General features: G+C 43.0%; 1 protein-coding gene across 1 annotated transcript in view; it reads right to left on the reverse strand.

Moving 5' to 3' along the window:
* The window catches only part of MYO18B (myosin XVIIIB), a 1,784,667-nt gene that overhangs the window by 1,220,340 nt on the left and 546,206 nt on the right, over positions 1–18,121 (reverse strand). The gene's annotated exons all lie outside the window — the stretch shown is intronic.

An 18,121-nucleotide genomic window follows, 5' to 3' on the forward strand; every position in this document is an offset into this window, starting at 1 on the left:
CAATTTGTTATTTGATGCTATTTCTCTTGTTCTGATCCAGTCTAGTTCTTTCAATTTTTTCTGGATTTTAGTTGGATTTGCGAACAAGGTTTCCTCATCACTTTCAACTGATGCTAAAGTATCTTGATTCGAAGAGAACCAGGCAGTTAATGTTTTGTTGGTGCCTTTCTCTGCTTCTTTCAATATCAGGTTGTATATTGAGTGATCTTCTGACATTTTGCATTTCCTGAATAGCATCAGAGAATTGATTTTTACTATGCCTCCCAAAGACAGCAGGCTTAGTTCTTGTCTAATCACTGCCACCGATGTAGAGTTTGGAAGTCCTAATATTGATCTCCAGAATAAAGGACGACCTTTTTCTTGTAAAACTCAAGGACTGGTAACAACGAAAATTTGCCAAATTTCCTATTAATGGACTTCCCTTGAGCAATCAGTTTTTTTGTTTTCAATTGTAAATGAGTCTGCATTGCGTTTTCAGAACTCGAACTGTCCAGGATTACGCCTAGATATCTGAATTCAGTCACCTTTTCAATTGGTTCTTTTGCTAGGTGGAGTGTAACCTTTTCAGATCTTCTGATTTTGGCCGAAAAAATCATAAATTTGGTCTTTTTTTCGTTTATGTCCAGATTATTTATCCTCATGTACTCCTCAAGGCCGCTTAGCTGACGTTGCAGCCCAATAGGTGTATGATCCATTAATATTAGATCTTCAGCATATAACAATCTATGTATGTGGTCCCTCCCCAATTTGGGGGGGAAAACATCGAACTGCTGAATTTACTGCCTGTAAATCGCCCAAAAAAGCCAAAAACAGCGCAGGGGCCAGAGGGCACCCTTGTTTAACTCCTCTGGCTGTTGGAATGGATTTGGAGAATAGCCCTTGCTGGTCTAACTTCACTTTCATGCTGGTATCAGTGTACAGGGCCTTTATAGGATCCAAAATCGCTTGTGGACAGGCCCAGTCTTCAAGTTTAGCCCACAAAAGAGCTCGATCTATGCGGTCAAAGGCCTGAGTAAGATCAATGAAGATTACAAAAATGCGTGGGCCTCCGTCAAGTACTCTGCTCTTTTGAGCACTTAGTAGCAGAATGTTGGCCGTGCTGCCCAAGTTTTTTTAAAATCCTGTTTGGAGGTGGTCTCTGCATGGCGCAGTTTTTGCCCATAAGTTAAATTCCTCCAGTAGCAACGAGCCAAAGACCTTCCCTATACAATCCAATAGGGTTATTGGCCTGTAACTTCTCGGGTCTGCTTTATCCCCCTTCTTATAGACTGGTACTACATTATAAGATTTCCAAGCTGGCGGGATTGATTTTAATTTTGCGCATCTTCTGAAAATTTCACTCAAGAGTCTGGCCCATTCTGATGGAAAAGCCTTAAGGTCTATATTTGTTATGCCGTCTGGGCCAGGAGCTCTCGAGTTTTTCAATTACATTATCATTCTTGTTATTTCTTTTTCATCGTCTAAGCAGGTCCAATCTGTTGTATCCACTTCGTTCGATGGCCTTAACGTAGTTTGTGTCTTCTCAAATAAGCTCAGGAAAAGATTCACCCAAGTACTTTCTCCGATGTTAGAGATAAATGCTGGTTCAGATTGAGAGGAGGCCGAGTTTAAGAGAGACCAAAACTCTCGGCTGTTGTTAGATGTTATTGCTTTTATGATGTTTTCAGCGTCTTGTTGATACAGATTTGTTCTGTGATGATGGACCCAAGTTTTGTATTGGCGTTGGCTCTCTTTCGCTACTTTTAGTGTCACTGGTGTTCCTATTTTGATTGCTTGCCGTTTTAATCTTTGCATTTTCTTTTTTTTTTCCACCAGTTTTGTATCGTATCTGTGGATATGCACTTTTTTAGGGGCGCCTTTTCCCATTTGGTGGCTGTAAGTAGTTAACAAAGGCAGGTAGTCAATCTGTTTTTCAGGTGTCCCATGTGACTGCAGATGGTATTTTGACTTAAGGTCACAGATCGCTGCTGCCGATAATTTCAGTCTTGTACGCTGCGTGTTAACTCCTAGCGAAAGCTATTCCATTTTTGCTTCAGCCCTTTTCCTGGGCCAGGTAGCACAAAGAAGGTTGTGATCACTATGTCTCACTCAAATGTCGTCAAGACCGATAATAGGGAAGCCGATGCGAATATGTGGTCTATGGTGGCCATCTGAGCATCGCGTTTCCAGGTCGGAGGCCGAAGAGGGTCAGGAAACACGCTGTCTACGTTGTACATCTCTCTTGACTTCATCAGTTTGAGCCAAGCCAATCCTCGTCTAGACCTTTCCGACTCATGGGAAATTGATGGATTAGAGGCCTCCGTACAGATGGCATTTAGATCCCCACAGATCATAAAGTAGGGTGCCAGATGGTCTCCTATTGCTTCATCAATTGCACTTTCCACCATTTCCAAATAGACCGAGTCAGTCAATGATGCTGGATTCCAGTAGGTATTTGCTATAATGATGACTGGTGCCTTTCCCTTGTTTTTGTTCGAGATGGCATCTGACCATGTAGCCTTAACCAGTAATAAAGAAGTGTTGCAAACCAGGATTTCTTCCAAGGCGCATCCGCAGCCCTGCCTGCAGGCTATTAGGAGACCAGAAGATGGTCGACCCATCGGTCCTTTCTTGGCCGGAGAAAAAGCTATTGCCTAGCCATCTAATGTTGGTACTTGTGTGAGCCATGTTTCTTGGAGACATAATATGTCATAGTCAGCCAGTTGTATGGCTCCCTGTGCAGTCAGGTGGGAGTGCCCTCTGGTGCTCCATGAGCCTATTCGAAAAAGTGGTCGATGTTTCGCCTCTTCACTGTAGTTGTCGCTCGCATCGTTTTTAGCATTGCATTGCTATCTCTTAGCCTCCCTCTGGAGGGCTTTTGGTAGCCATGCCCATATGCTATGAGATGTTTTCGTCTCTGAAACTGATCTGTGCTGCTGGTTTCTCTATGGTTCTTGTTATCGTGATGGCCATTTTTTTATCACTCGTGCTTCTGGCACTTTTGTAATCATCAATCTCTTGGTTGTTTGCCGTCAGAGTTTTTCCTTTCCCTTCTTTAGGTTGAGCCAAGTAATGATCCGTGGCCTTCCCCCGGTATGTGGCTTTTTTTCTATCTTATTCGTACTGTTTCTCTTCTTCTTGTTCATCTCCTTCTAGAGATGGCTTTCTTTCAGATCGGCTTGAACGGTGCCCCATGTTAAACTCCCTTTCTTCAGGTTTGAATGCCTTGTCACACCTGGTCTTTGACCTCGGGGCTATCGATCTTGACGATTCAGTGATGTCGTAGCCCATTCGTAATAGGGACTTGGTCTCTTCTATTAGAAGGTCGTGTATCTTTTTAGAGGATAGGTATAGATGAGAAATGGCTTTTCGGTGGATCTGACTTGGATCAACAATCAGCAGCTTCTCCGATTTGATGCCTCCAAGCTTTGGAATGAAGGAAAATAGTCTTAATACAGAGCCTCGATTCAATGTCACGTCGTCTTCATTTCCTGGAATTTGTTCTAGTTTGAGCACCAATCTCTTCTTTGCAGGGTCCGTCTCCTTATTATGATGGTAGTCATTTTTATTGATGTAGAAGCGCTGCTCAAGTACTTCTTATAGCTCTTTTTTCCAGGTATTGTTTTGTACAATGACGTGTCATTATTAGATGAGCCAATTTTTTGCCTTTTCGGTGTATGTTCCTTATGGTAAGTCTCCCCGGACTTCCTCTTAGTTTCACTCAAATGTGTGTTTTTTTGACTCTTTTCTTGAGTACCAGTTGAACTTATTGTAGGCTCATGAGTCCATCCTGTCGGTTTGGACTTCGACTTACGTTGCTCCTCCAAGGTTAAGGGATTACCCATTTTTACCTTTTTTACTAGATCTTTTGTCTTATGTGAGTGTTTTCCAGTGGATGAAGGAGAATTCTCTTCTCTTTTTTCATCTATCATGTGCTGGCTTAAATTCATCATTTCTTTATCAGCCAGAAAGTCTATTATCGACTTTGGGTATCCCACTGCTCCGTGAGTGACCCCAGTACTTGCATTAGGGGGTACAATCTCTTCCTTCTCAGCCAGGACCAGAATGAGGTCTTTTGTGTTGGTACTGGGCACGACAACCTTCGACATGAGGGCTTTTTTAAACACTGGAGCCAGTAAAGTTTCTTTGTTTGTCGGTTGAAGGGCGCTTATGTTGTTTTTCTTTGTTGCTGTTTGTTTTTCTGTAGTGTTTTGATCACCTTTTCCAGAAGCTCCTCTTTCCAATATGATGTCGCCTGTTTTAGTGGTTACTGGCTCTAGTGTGATGTGATCTATTACATTGCTAATACACGGCCCATGGTTAGTAGAACTTTTTGGCCCAACGTTGTAGTTTTCTTCTGTCAGGTCAATTCTTAGTTCAGTTTGCATGCTGGTCGATTTTTTCCATGTTCAAGCAAGTAGGTGGAACAGAAACCAAAGAGGAGTTTATAATTACCTTTCCCAGAAGCACTTCAGCCTCTAGTTTCTCTCCGGCATGATGTGAGCTTCCAGGTATGTCAATTAGGGATGTAATGGTATTACGGTATACCGTTAAAGATACCGTGAACCACCTAATTGAACAATAATAACCGTCATTGTTTATACCGGTATACCGTTCATACCGTTAAGTGTGCTTTTCAATCTGATTTGGAAAGGTTGCAGTAAGCAAGTGCTGCGCAGTCTTGGTCTTGCACCGTTGGATGTGCCGTCTGCCAAGTAGTTTCAGTTGGAGCAGTTTTTAATGCCATTCCATAAACCACACTTGCCTGACACAAAATCAATATGTTTGATACATACATAAATCAATATGTTAGCAATAGGAAGAATAAATACAGTGCCAAGAAGGAAAAGGGTTTACTTTGGGTTGGCGGCTTTGGGGTTTATATATTTATAATGGATAATGTTTTCTAAACATATGACAATGGGGGCTTTCCCTGGTTCTATCATTGAATTTACATATAATAAGTCACACTGCGAAATTTACTCATCTTTGTGGGTATTCCCTGCTGCCATACCAAAGGGTAACATGTCCGTCATTACTGAACACCTTTTGGCCCGCAAGTAAACTAAAGGCTGTAACGTAAAGAGCGAGTGCGTGTGTGTGTGTGTGTGTGTGTATGCGCACAAGCGTATACTACCATCAGGCTCCAATGATCTGTGGCATGCAGGTTATCAAGATGGCAACATGTTCATCTTCACCAGTAGCCAGTGGGGGAGGTAAAAGCCTAAAGGACCACTTAAGAAAAGCTATTCAGTTTGCTTTGCCAGTCGCAGCAGGGCTGCCCGCCCCCCCCCACCTCCTCTCCACACGTGTGTTTCTGTTTGGTGGAAGCAAGGGGTGGCATTTCAGTGGAAAGTATGTTGAAAAGCCCAATTCTGACCCGGGGTGCCTGGTTTTGTTTGTGATGATAAACCTGACAATTTATGACCTTTTAGAAAATATTTGTTAAGATTAGTTAACTCCACCTGCTATACCGCGATAACCATGATATACCGTCATTTGGCAAGAAGGTTATTGTACCGTCATAAAACTAATACCGTGACACCCCTAATGTCAATTTATTAATCATTGTTGCTTGAATATTTGTGTGATATTTCAAGTTTTCACTTATTGTTTCGTATTGCTTCATGAATGGATTTAAAGCTATTATCATCGCCGACATTGTAGAGAACATGTCCCCTTTCTTCGTTGGTGTTTCTAAGGGTGAAAGATTTGATGAGTTGATGGGTCTTGCTTTGTCTTGTAAGTCTTGAATCCTAGACTTTCTCATAGGTTGATTGTTCATTGTGCACCCCACAGACCCTATCGAATGTCTGGGGATTCTTACAAGCATGGATTTTCTTTGATGTTTGGTAATCCAATCGATGGTAAGTTTATGGACACTGTGCCATGCTTTTGAAGTTTTTGCTGAAAAATTTCTAAAGGTGAGGGCTCTCTTGATCTCCCTGGGGTTGAAGGTACTTTATCAGACTCGGGCCTTGTCAAAAGGGAAGTGGATCTTCCCGTCGATCCGTTTTCCTTGTCAATCGAAGTATCCAACTGCGCTGCTGAAGGAGTTACTGTGGTTAGACGGCCACTTTGTCTCTCTAAAATGAGCAGCTCCTTATCTAATTCTAGCCTTGTCAAAGGCGGAATAGTTAGGCCAATAGATCCATTTTTCTCGCCAAGTCGGTCTTCAATGTGGCCCACTAATGAGGGTTTATCTGCTGCGGCTCTAGGCTCATTAGAAACCTTCCCCAAAAACGCTGGCTCTGACAAAGGTAAAGGACGTGGGCCACTTGTTCCATTTTCCTCCCCAGTTCGATCCTTAGTGAGGGCAGCTGGAGAGGGTTTTTCCCGAGATACCTCAGGCTCATTGGATATTTTCCCCAAAACCACTGACTCTGTCTCGGTTTGGTCAGGGGTAACCTTTTTTGCAGAAGTTTGATCTTCGATGGATATGCATAGGGGAGTGCTTGGTGTGGGGATTTGGATTTCTCTTAATGACAAGTGTGTGTCCTTTGAACCTATGAGGCCCTCATTTTCCCCTTCTTCTATTACCTCTAAGGACTCTTCCGGGAAAGAACGGACAGACTGGTATGCCGGCTCAGCCAGTCGTCCCTGTTTGGCTAGCGGCCAAAAGTCCTTGACTGCCTGCAAAATTTCGACGTCCGAGAGTTCATCTGATTGCGGTCTGTGAGGTTTTTTCTGGAAATACTTTTTTAGGTAATTCCCTTCTATCAAGCTTGCATTTTGGGCCTTGACTAAGTTGTCACTTTGGCACTCTCCTCTGATTTTCACTAATTTCAAGGCTTTTTTTGTGACGGGCTTCAGCGTTGTTTTAGGCTTCGCCCGAGTGTTGCTGGTGTCTCGCTTTCTCCGCACCTTCCCCATAGCTTCTGTGTTGATGTTACTTCTTTTTCTTTTTAAGCCTTTGTTTATAAGCCTGTCTCCGGCTCCTGATCTAGCAAACCACTCAGGCGAGATGTTGGTTCGCGGGAACCATATGGAAGGTGAACCATAGCTTGAACCGAGACTGTTTGACCAGCACATTGCTGATTAATGTGGGGGGGCGGTGCCTCCGAAGCCGGCGAGCCTCCGACTTCCTGGTCCGTCACCAGCGTTGCTCCCCCTCCGCTCGACACCTCGGTCAGCGGCATCCCCCTCCTTATGGCAATAGACGCCTGCTCTCCCCATGCCCCGCACGGCGTCCGGGCCACGCTCTCCATACAGATCGGGACCGAGGGGGGCCGCGCCACGCCATCCCGCCCCTCCCTCTTAACAATGTCCCGGTCAGCACCACTCAGTCCCTCTCCCTCCCGTTCACCCACCCGCGCCAGTCTCAAGGCAGGCGGCCCGGGAACAACAGCCAGACCTGGGAGGGGAGGAGCGGGGCCACAAGGGACCAGCAGAGGTAAGAGTTCTGAGGGAATTTGGGGCTGCAGTGATGCAAGTTGGTGTTGATCCTCATTGTGTTGCATGTGGACAGATTTATGCAAGTGTTGTGATTGCTCACCTTTTTTAACGATGCCTCTGATTTTCACTAATTTCAAGGCTTTTTTTGTGACGGGCTTCAGCGTTGTTTTAGGCTTCGCCCGAGTGTTGCTGGTGTCTCGCTTTCTCCGCACCTTCCCCATAGCTTCTGTGTTGATGTTACTTCTTTTTCTTTTTAAGCCTTTGTTTATAACCGTCCTGGGAGCCTGTCTCCGGCTCCTGATCTAGCAAACCACTCAGGCGAGATGTTGGTTCGCGGGAACCATATGGAAGGTGAACCATAGCTTGAACCGAGACTGTTTTAACAGTCAAGGTCTCTGAACCCAAACGCGGGCGGAAACTGCGCAATTTTCTTGTGTCTTCCTCGTCTTCCGCCGAAGTTATGGAGCCCATTCCTTCATGCCTGACACGCATGACTGCAGGACTGCTCCTACTCGACTCCTACTCCGCTCCGCTCTGCTTCAGAATGGAGTTTTTGTCTATTTGCTCCGCCCACAATGAAAGCAATAGACACTGTAGACACACTACTCCAGTAGCTCAGGGTGGACTGCAGGACTGCTCCTACTCGACTCCTACTCCGCTCCGCTCTGCTCCGCTTCAGAATGGAGTTTTTGTCTATTTGCTCCGCCCACAATGAAAGCAATAGACACTGTAGACACACTACTCCAGTAGCTCAGGGTGGACTGCAGGACTACTCCTACTCGACTCCTACTCTGCTCTGCTCTGCTTCAGAATGGAGTTTTTATATGGTTCTTATATTTGAAATGGTATGAAAATATATGCACAAGTTTATAGTAAAAAAAACATTATTATATATGAAATCGGATTTGAACATTTTGTTTAAAACATTAATTTAGTGTTGTAAAAATTGTCTGACAAGGCTAATTTAAAGCCAATGAGAACACTTTGATTTAATCTAAACAGAAGTGCCCACTTGCACACCGGTTAACAAAGGGAATGAGCAGTTACTGCACAACACTCTATATGAGGCTCGGAGAAAATAATTAAAATAATAATAAATACATGTATTCTTTTCGCTGGCACCCCCATGTTGTTTATTGGTCAATATTTGGCCTAGCCAACGCCAGTAGGGCAATCCCTTCAGTAGTTGGATTGCGAAGTAAATTAGGCCAGCTTCATGTTGGCTCTGCTGGGGAAATGGGTCTGTCCCTCCTTTGCTTCAGTGTGCATATGAAGCCACAGAGACATAACATCCAGATGCATTGTGGGCTGCCATCCTTTGAAAACCTTACATTCTTCCTTGTCTGAACCTCAATGTAGATCCTCAGCGCAGATTTTGTTTACCTTTTATTGAATCATAATGTGCTTTACTTTAAAATTTGGCACGCAAACGACACTGATAACTTGACTGAAGACCTACTTGATTTAAACCTGCGAATGAAAGCTGTAAATTGACGTCCTAAAGCTGGCAACATTTAAAAACATGCGAGGAACAGCTGTGTTTTACAGTTCGAGTCCCCTTATTCTCCTTAAAATAAACTCTGAAGTGCAAACTCTGCTTCTTTAATTTAGCGGAAGAGCTTGTAATTCATACATCTTAGTACAGTGAGTTGACTGTTGTTCCAATTGCATGGTTGCACCCATGTTTGATATACCAAATGATGGGCACAGTTCCCCATGCACTGAAGAATCAAGTGATCATTTTGGATAATAATGAAAGAAAAATTCGGGTGCACACTCTCCCACAGGCCAAACACAGACTGAGGCCTATGCGTGTTTGGTCATGCTCAGGATTTCACATACAGCTGTCGCTTTCTTCTGCCAACAGGGAGAAACAATTCTGATACAAAGATTTTCCAGAGTGCACTGTGGTTACCCTAGTTCCCACACAGGAAAACAGTCTGCAGTTGTGTATTTTCATTACAATTGGATTACAAGTGGGAGGGTGGCCGTGAACATCATTTTGGGGTCGCCAGGCGTAGCAGTTGTGACCACTGGTGACTTCCCTGTGACCTCTGGCACTGCCTCTGCCACCCCTTGGAGGGAAGAGGCAGAGTGAAACAGAAAATAAAGCAGATCCTTAGAGCCCTCTTTATTTTTGGAATTCATCCTGTGAAGTTTGACTTTGCACGTGCTTTATTTGCAAAGGTGTAGCTGTAAATACCTGTTTGTCTATATAGGTCAACAAAGGCGAGTGATGGACTCACCCGCAAAGTATGCAGTAAAAGTTGTTACATCCCAGAACAATGAGCTCTGGACTGGGCCTGGAGAGAAGGTTTCACCCAAGACTGTGTGGCTGCATACAACAACCAGCTGGCAAAAGATCTTACTATACTGGGTGTAGGACATATGTCATACTACTACTGACACATATATGTTGATCAACAGGTTAAAACACACCCAATTGATGAGGAAACGAAGGAATGAAGAAGAGGATCTGGTGTTTCCGGGTCACATAGGTTGGGCTGACATCATTGTAATAAGGGGAACTCACCAACCCTATCTTTCAAATGTGTCCAATCCTGTGATCAGACAACCCTTTGCTTTGGCTGGAGCAGATACCCTTGGTCTGGTGAATTATTTGAAGAAAAGGAATAGTGCAAAGTGTGTGAGGAGCATGAACACGTGCAATATTTCCTCCACACATGCCCAGACTCTGATTCTTTAAGGTGAAGAAGTATTGAATGACATTTATGGAAGGAAGGTCTCTCAGAGAATGGGAATACAGCTATGTCCCTTCTCCTGAGGGACTTTGATTGTGACATCACAAAAAATCAGTGCCAGGTTTTACCTTATGGGCTTGGCGTCAGAGATTAACCATGCTGAGTGCACAATGACCACAGTGGGTATTTTATTAGAATGTATATTGCATAGACCGTATGTGAAAAGTGTTTTATTATTTTGAATATTGCAATTGCTTTATTTTGCACTGAACATAGTTGACATGTGTTTTATTATTTTGAATATTGCTGTCATAAAAGTGCAAATAAAATGGAATTCAATCTAATCTATATAGACCAGGCAAAGTGGATGTCCCACATGCAGAGCTTCTTATTTGGAGTCAAATCAGTTATTTTATGTTTCTAAGGAGAAAATGTTCCTGTATCCAACTAATAGTAGACATATCATATGTTTATGTATAATGCTTTATGTCTGATTCCCTATTCCTCCTGTTTCAAAGTGTTGTAGAAATTGGTGTTATTACTAAGAAATGTAATACTACATCACCTATCATCTCCAGAAGGATGAAGGGATGATTCAGCCCTGCTGAAATATGAACTTGGAAAGTGCAGGCTGCCATGTGTCAGAATTGATGTTTTAACTCGCTGAGCTATCCTGCCATGACACATTGTACTGTTTAATCAATTGTGCAATTTAAATGAGACTTTAGCCACAAACCTCTCCTGTCCCCCGAGTCCTTTTTTTAATCGAAATATGGCACTGCTCTTATTAGGTTTACTAGTGCACAATAACATGTTCCTCCTGCTTATAAGCACTGCAATAATAAGTAGTATGTCATTAAGGATTGTAACCTCCAGAGCCCATCCATTGCCGAAGGCTGTGGTATGCACATTTAAGGAGGAATAGCCGGTACGATTGCTCAGTGGGTTCAGTGTTCACTAATGGGATCTATCTGTGTTCTACAGGTAACAAGTTTGAATCCTAGCAAGGTCTACTCAGCCATATATGCCAATGACCATATAGCTCAGACATGTATGGTCAATGGTATATATATGGTCAGCTTCATATATAAGCACAACACCATGGGGTAAGCCTCTCGGTCCTCCTGATGATGATCCATGTGCGGATCGAAATGCTTGATGAGTCATGGAACATTTGGATTAAAATATATTGGCTATTGCCTCTACAAACCTGACATTATAATGAAAGTATTTCTGTGGTCAAAAGAATGATATGGTGTTTTGTCAATCTATTCAGTGTGCAGGTTTGGGATCAGATGCCTAATCCTCTGACTTTATCCAGTTTCATGTGTGTGAGGTAGTAACTGAAAGTTCATGGCATTGCTAAACATTTGAAGATGCACTTGGCATATGAAACAAGGAACTAGATTTCTAAAGCTGTAACTTACATATTTTGACTGTACCTCTAAGGCTATAACAGACATGGGATGGTATTCTACAACAGAGGCTAAATTAGCCATACTGTAGCATGGCAGCACCTGTGAATGTGGGGCTTTACTTGGCATATGATTACTAGAACTGCTATAAATTGACAGTGAATGAACATATAAGGCAGTAGTGGCATATTCAAGTCAGTGCCACTGACATATGTTGGTTTTGTTGGTTCTACTCCTGCCATAACATGACACCCTACAGGGCCTATCAAGGCAGAACCCTAATTAAATATTTTTGGTATCTGCAAACGTTTTATGTCTACTTTAGTACCGGTTTGGTATTTTTATAAATGTAAGCTTCTGTATGTTTTTTACACCAGTCAATCACATCAGGTGATGTCATCAGGGTCAATGACCATACAACATCACTTCCTGTGATGTCATTGGACAGCACTAACCATGACATTTTGGTGTATTGACATCCCTAAGGGTTGCTACATTTCATGGACATTCCAATTGGTTACAGTAGTAGCAGGTGTCTGCGCCTTGCAGCTCTGCAGATATTTTGAACTGCAAATCTAATACCTCTCAACATTAACTATCCTGGCTAGGGCGGATGAGATTTGCAGTCCGAAACATCTGAGGAGCCAAAGATTGCCGCTCCCTACTGAGAGGCTTGAAAATATATCAATTTGGTAAAATGCTACTCTTTAAATATGTCAAATCTAGCCTTTATATTTGTGCAGAAATATGTTTGTTTTCTGATGATGACGAGGTTCCATTCCTTCCTGAAACATGTTGTGTCGTTCACCAAGATTCCCCGCAGCTGGATTTAAAATGAATGAATTAGATTGCTGCATGAATAGGTCTGTCTTTCTCCAGATTGATCACCAGGACCAGTGGTGTGCCTCTGCTCTATTGTTGGGGGAAAGTTCCTGCCTTGCTTGCTGAAAGCAAAGTGCCAAGGAATTCAGAGGAACGGTTACTAGAAGCTGGGGCACTATTTGGCACTGTGAAATGGCAGTTATCAGTGTACAGAGATTGATCATCTAATGCATTGATGCTTGAGCACGTAAAATATTATGTTTAAAAATGCTGGGGTCAATACATTACACATTGATATAGTTATTGAGTTAATGACTCCTTAGACCCAGGGGAAGTGGGGCAGATGAGAAATAGTATGTTAAATATTATTGAGTTAGATGGATAACCCAAAGGTTTGGAATTATGTCTCCAAAATTTGTAAATTCAAACTTTTCAATCAATGGAATTGAACATGTCACAAAGGTTTCATGTTCTACAAGATGATATATTTTAAATGTTGTTAGGTGTAAAAGGCTCAGTAGAGAATATGGACCCTACAACATAAATGTATAGAAGATCATGAAGCTAAATACAAGACATACTTTAAAAAACATACATTATGAACATTATGACTAACTAGAAAACAAATATTTGGAATCAATGGAGTTAGAATTTCATAATCAATGTATTAAAAAGAGTATAAACAGGGCCAACCAAATGTGATCAAACCAACTTGTAGACTAACCCTTATGAACTATTTAAGTGAACGTTAACATTGATTATTTACAAGCTTCTGGACAACATGTTTTGGAGAATAATACAAATCAGTGGAAGCAGTGAATTTGCAATGTGCCAAAACATGCACAGGCACCAATACTAACACCATGAATCAATTGTAGGTGAATCAGACTTAATGGATGCTGAGGAACAACTGTCAGCTAATTGAGTATCATTGGAGAAAGTGGATCAACCGGATCTATTAAAAAAGGTGATGCAGGTATATAGAAGAAAATGTTGTATGAAACTAAAGGTTTTAGGAATCAATTTTTCAATGGAATAACTTCAAACATATTACAAACTCCCATTTGAACGCAATAATTCACTAAGAAATGTACTCAAAAATCCACTTCAGCGTTTCATGAATAGGTGCTGAATCAGCCTTTTCAAGCATTATTATTTACTCCATATATTGGGCAGCATCAAAAACCTTAAGATATGTATCATGTATGCTATTTGAAAAAATGCCTGCAAGATTGTGCATTTGACTACTCTCTGTAAGTTCCCGTCATCTTTCCATTACACATTTTGATGGGTTGATCTGCCTTGGGGATATGCTGTTAGGTAAATAGTTTCCTGAACAACCATGTGGTCCACCTCCCTTTAAGATAGGCAGGTTGGCGAGGATATTCCCACGCAAGTACCAGGTCAAAGTAGCGGCCCTAATGGGTTAATGTTGTCTTGTTGGCCACGTTCAAGGGATGGTCTGGTGAGCAACTGAAATTCAAAATGTGCCAGTGTTAAACGGGATATCATATCGTACCTCCTTTATTGTATATATTGGCCTAAGCCCAGTCGCTCTGCGAAGAAATCCGCGTTGCAAGGTTGCGAACCTTAGATCGACCTAGCCGCCATTTTGGGTACACCTGCCATTTTGATTCCTGTTTCAAAGTCACTCTGTGTTCTAAAATGGTGGACAGTGTTTTCACGCTTGTAACCTAGCCGTCCTGACCTTCACGCAGAGTTAATGTCCAAACTGCCCGTAGGCCAAATGTTAGGACCGTGTAATGAGGCCTTGCCCTACGTTTGACCTCTAGATCGAAGAAAACCTACGGCAACAAGCCCGACCCACGGACATGCATCAAACACAATGTTGTTTAAATACTAAATGTGAACACTTGTTGAACTACATTGTATAGGATGTGTATTAAGGCTTAAATGTTAAATTCGAAGAAACACTGGTGCCATTGTGATGTGTTGTGGTAAAAACTGGACATAATCCACATGCATACAGTTGGATAAATTAGAGGTGAGCTCGGCACGAACCCTAGACTGAAATTATTAACCTGCAGAGGGGTTGGACATTACGATTGGAAACTGTATAAAAGATGCAAATGTTTAGACGTCCAGTACCTCTCACTTCTCACACCGAAAGGGCTGGTATTCGTTGTGATGTACTGAGGGCCAGATAGCTATCTGATACTTTATTCCTTTGTAAACTGTACAGTTGTTTGAATAAAGATCCGAGAATCTTTATAAACCCGTGTTTGGTGTATTTCCTTTGGGGGTACTGAGCCTCGATATTTTCTTTTGCTTTCACACCAGAGGCATGGGGTCTCCATCTGACAAATTGCTGCATATCCATGTTGTCAAAATGAGAATAGTGTTCTGGACTCCCAGGTCCTGTAGCCTCAATCTCCAGGGGAAGGTTGTTCAGGTGTTCATGGTCAACATCACCATCATATTTTACATACGCAAACAAGGCAGCACCTGATCACCATTCCTGTAAGAGGAAGCGCAGACCCTCTTGAAGTAGGACCTGGCTCACTGGATGTTCCTGTCCCTCTTTCATCTGCAGGGCATCCAAAATGTAATTACTGACTCCCTAAGCAGGGAATTACGCTCCTGTCATGAGTGGTAGCTTCTCCATGATGAGCTTCATCTTGTCTTTCAGATGTGAGGTGATCCAGAGATACTCCTCTTCGCTATTAGTGTGAATGCCAGTTGCATATCATTCGCCAGCATGTTCCCTCAAACCAGAAGCCTGGGAGACACCTTAACGTGTCTGTGGACAAAGATTTCCTCTATGTATTTCCCCTGTTTCCACTGATCCCTAGGGTCCTGCATGCTTTTAGATAAGAGCGATGCTTACTGATCCTAGTATCTTTGGCCTGGCCAAAATACTTCTGGTTCATGGAACTTCTCAGCCTCTCATTGCACCTTTGATCCATCTGCCACCTGACTTCAACCGCATCTCCAGGAACAAGGGGTGGTCCTGCCTCACAAACAGTCCCCTCTCACTCGTGACTGCCATGTTCCTTTGCTGCAGAATTGTCGTGATGTTTTGGCAAAGGCTCATGAACCCTCCATGGTCCCTTGCTATCACCACAAACAGAAGTATTTCACAATTGAGTGTGCTGCCAATCAGGTTGATCCCTTTTGCTTTCTATCTCCGGACATTTTACCATACCTGCTGTGTTGGTCCATGTTGGACTTTCACATTGCCGAATTAGAGTCCATCTAGTGGCTATTTCCAGATTTACCTGCACGTCAGCTGCACCATCGCTCTGGTCTCCTTACCTTATTAAAGAATCCCCAAAAGGTATTTTCCTGGCCTTTCCACCTGTGCAGACGCTGGCTCTGGCATAGGAATTGAGCAATGTTCTTTTAAACTCATGGGTCCACCCATCAAGCACTTGCACAAGGTGGTCATAAGATTCCTCCTTTGGAAGACAGTTTTTTTGGTCGCCTTCAACTCTGCAAGTTGGCAAGATCCAAGCTTTATCATGCAATCTGCCCTACCTGGTGTTCTACAGGTACAAGGTTGTGTTACAGAAAAAGCCTGCCTTCATTCCTAAGGTGCCTTTGTCTTTCGAGCTTAATGAATCCTTGGTCCTGCTTTTCTTCTTTGCCTCACCCTCTATTCAGGTGGAACACTTGCTGCGTTCACTGGACTTCATGAGGGCCTTTAAGTACTGTGTTGCTGTAGCAGACAACTCTGAAAGTTCTCTCAGTTGTTTGTGGCCTTCGGTCCCTCGACTGTGGGCAAGGGGCTATCCAATTTCTCTATCTTCCGCTGATGGTTGGCCTGTATTTCCTACAATCACCGCTAACAAACCGTATCCTCGTTGGCCTAAGGCACAATCCATGAGGATAATTTCTTCCATTTGTGCTTTCCTCTCCGGTGTCCCAGTGTTTAATATTTGCAGTGGGGCCACACGGAGGTCTGTCCACACATTTACAAGAATGTACTGTATTGACAGGAATTCCATGATGGAGTCCAGCGTCAGCCAAGCAGTGCTTCACAATCTGTTCACACTAGGTGATTTATTTTCATAAAGATGAGACTGTTACCTCCACCCTTTTGCATTTTATGTGGATGTGTATATGCATTATGATCTATTCAAACATCCTGTGAAACTATGAAAGATCTAATGGTGGAGAAGGAGTAAGTTACTTTACTTGTAAATCCTGTTCCCCACCATTGGTATCTTTCATAGATTCTCATGCCACCCTTCCACCTACACCACTTGGCGGCTCTTGGCTCATAATGCCACATGCACATGCAATGTGCTAATCTGAAGATGGCCTCCAGGGGTCGAGCTAAGTGAGTCTCATTCCTATTGGCTATGTGGAAATATGACCCAAACGCTAAGAGAACACTAAAGTGACTCCAGTTTCAAAGTCAAATGAAAATTGCTTTAATGTTACTGAGGATTCCCAGCTGACAACGTGGAATAGGCAAACATTCATCTGAATCTATGAAATGTACCAATACTAGAGAACGGGAGTTACAGGTAAGTAATTATTTCCTTAACCTAAGCATGCAAGCAGTGATTTCTGTGCCAACGATAGGGTCTGCTCTGGGTGTACACATATCGGCAAGCAACAGATCCTGTGCAACCAATGGAGGATGCTCCTGAAATGCTAGACAACATAGAAAGGATGCCCCAAATCAATGCATCTGTAGGTTCAAATGGTGGCTTGCACTACTTAATAGGTACATGGATCATAAAACAAATGGGCACAGTTCAAAAGATGCTCATTGCAATCATCGTCTACAGATATAAGGATATGTGTCATGATGCCCTTTTACATGATATCAAGTGATTGGTGGCCCACCATACTTGGGATGCATTTGCTAACAAACAATACCACAACCATTTTTAGACAGACTTCATTATCCCTCAATCAAAGTATCAATACACACGTGAAAGTCAACAGTCACAGTTGTCTACTAGGGACTGGAGCCCGTATAATGAATGGGCTAGAGGAAACTCGACATCCCAGCATGTGATGGCTGGTGGGTGGTGTCAGGACTTGAGGGGGCTGCCTGGGGTATTGGCAGAGGTGAGGGGGCTGGTAGGTGGTGTCAGGACTTGAGAGGGCTACCTGGGGATAGTGGTCGGGGTAAGAGGGGCTGGTGTGTGGAGTCATGACTTGAGGGGGGCTGCTATGATTTAGGGGTATATGACGGCTTGTTGTGTGCCTTGGGAGTAGGCGGGACTGTTTGCAGTTTTGCTGGGGTGCAGCCGTTACTTACTATGACAGGCTGAACGTGTCACACATCACAAGGGACCACGTGGCAGCTTTGCACAAGGAGATATGTAATACTTTCATCCTAATAAATAATGTTCCACAAAACATCTCAGGCATTTCTGCACTGAAAAATCATCACATTTTCAAGTATAAAGCATTTAGGAGAAATAGAAGAATGCCCTTTCACTCATCGTTGGCACGCGCCACTTTCACCAATTGCTGAATCGACCCCATTTATGTGTTAACCTTCCCTCCCAACACATGTTGGTAGTATGATTACATGTTTCTTATAAAATAGATCTTCAGTGCCGGTGGGTATCTATCTATCTGGGCATTACCCCCACCCCCTCACCACCTTTACCTCTAGAGCAGCTCAGCACAAAACACGCATGAACACCTTTAACAGTGAGTATTGTTTTAGTACTTACCTGCACTGCGCGTTGTGGGTTTAGCAACAAAAGACAAGCAGAACTGGACTCTTTGCCAGCAGCATAGATTATCACAACAATCATTATCTTCCATTTACAAACACATGTATGATGCTTCATTTAGATTTCCTTCTGCCGCCTCTCT

Source organism: Ambystoma mexicanum, chromosome 10 (genome assembly GCF_040938575.1).
Source record: "Ambystoma mexicanum isolate Mex_15411 chromosome 10, UKY_AmexF1_1, whole genome shotgun sequence".
Lineage (NCBI taxonomy): Eukaryota > Metazoa > Chordata > Amphibia > Caudata > Ambystomatidae > Ambystoma > Ambystoma mexicanum.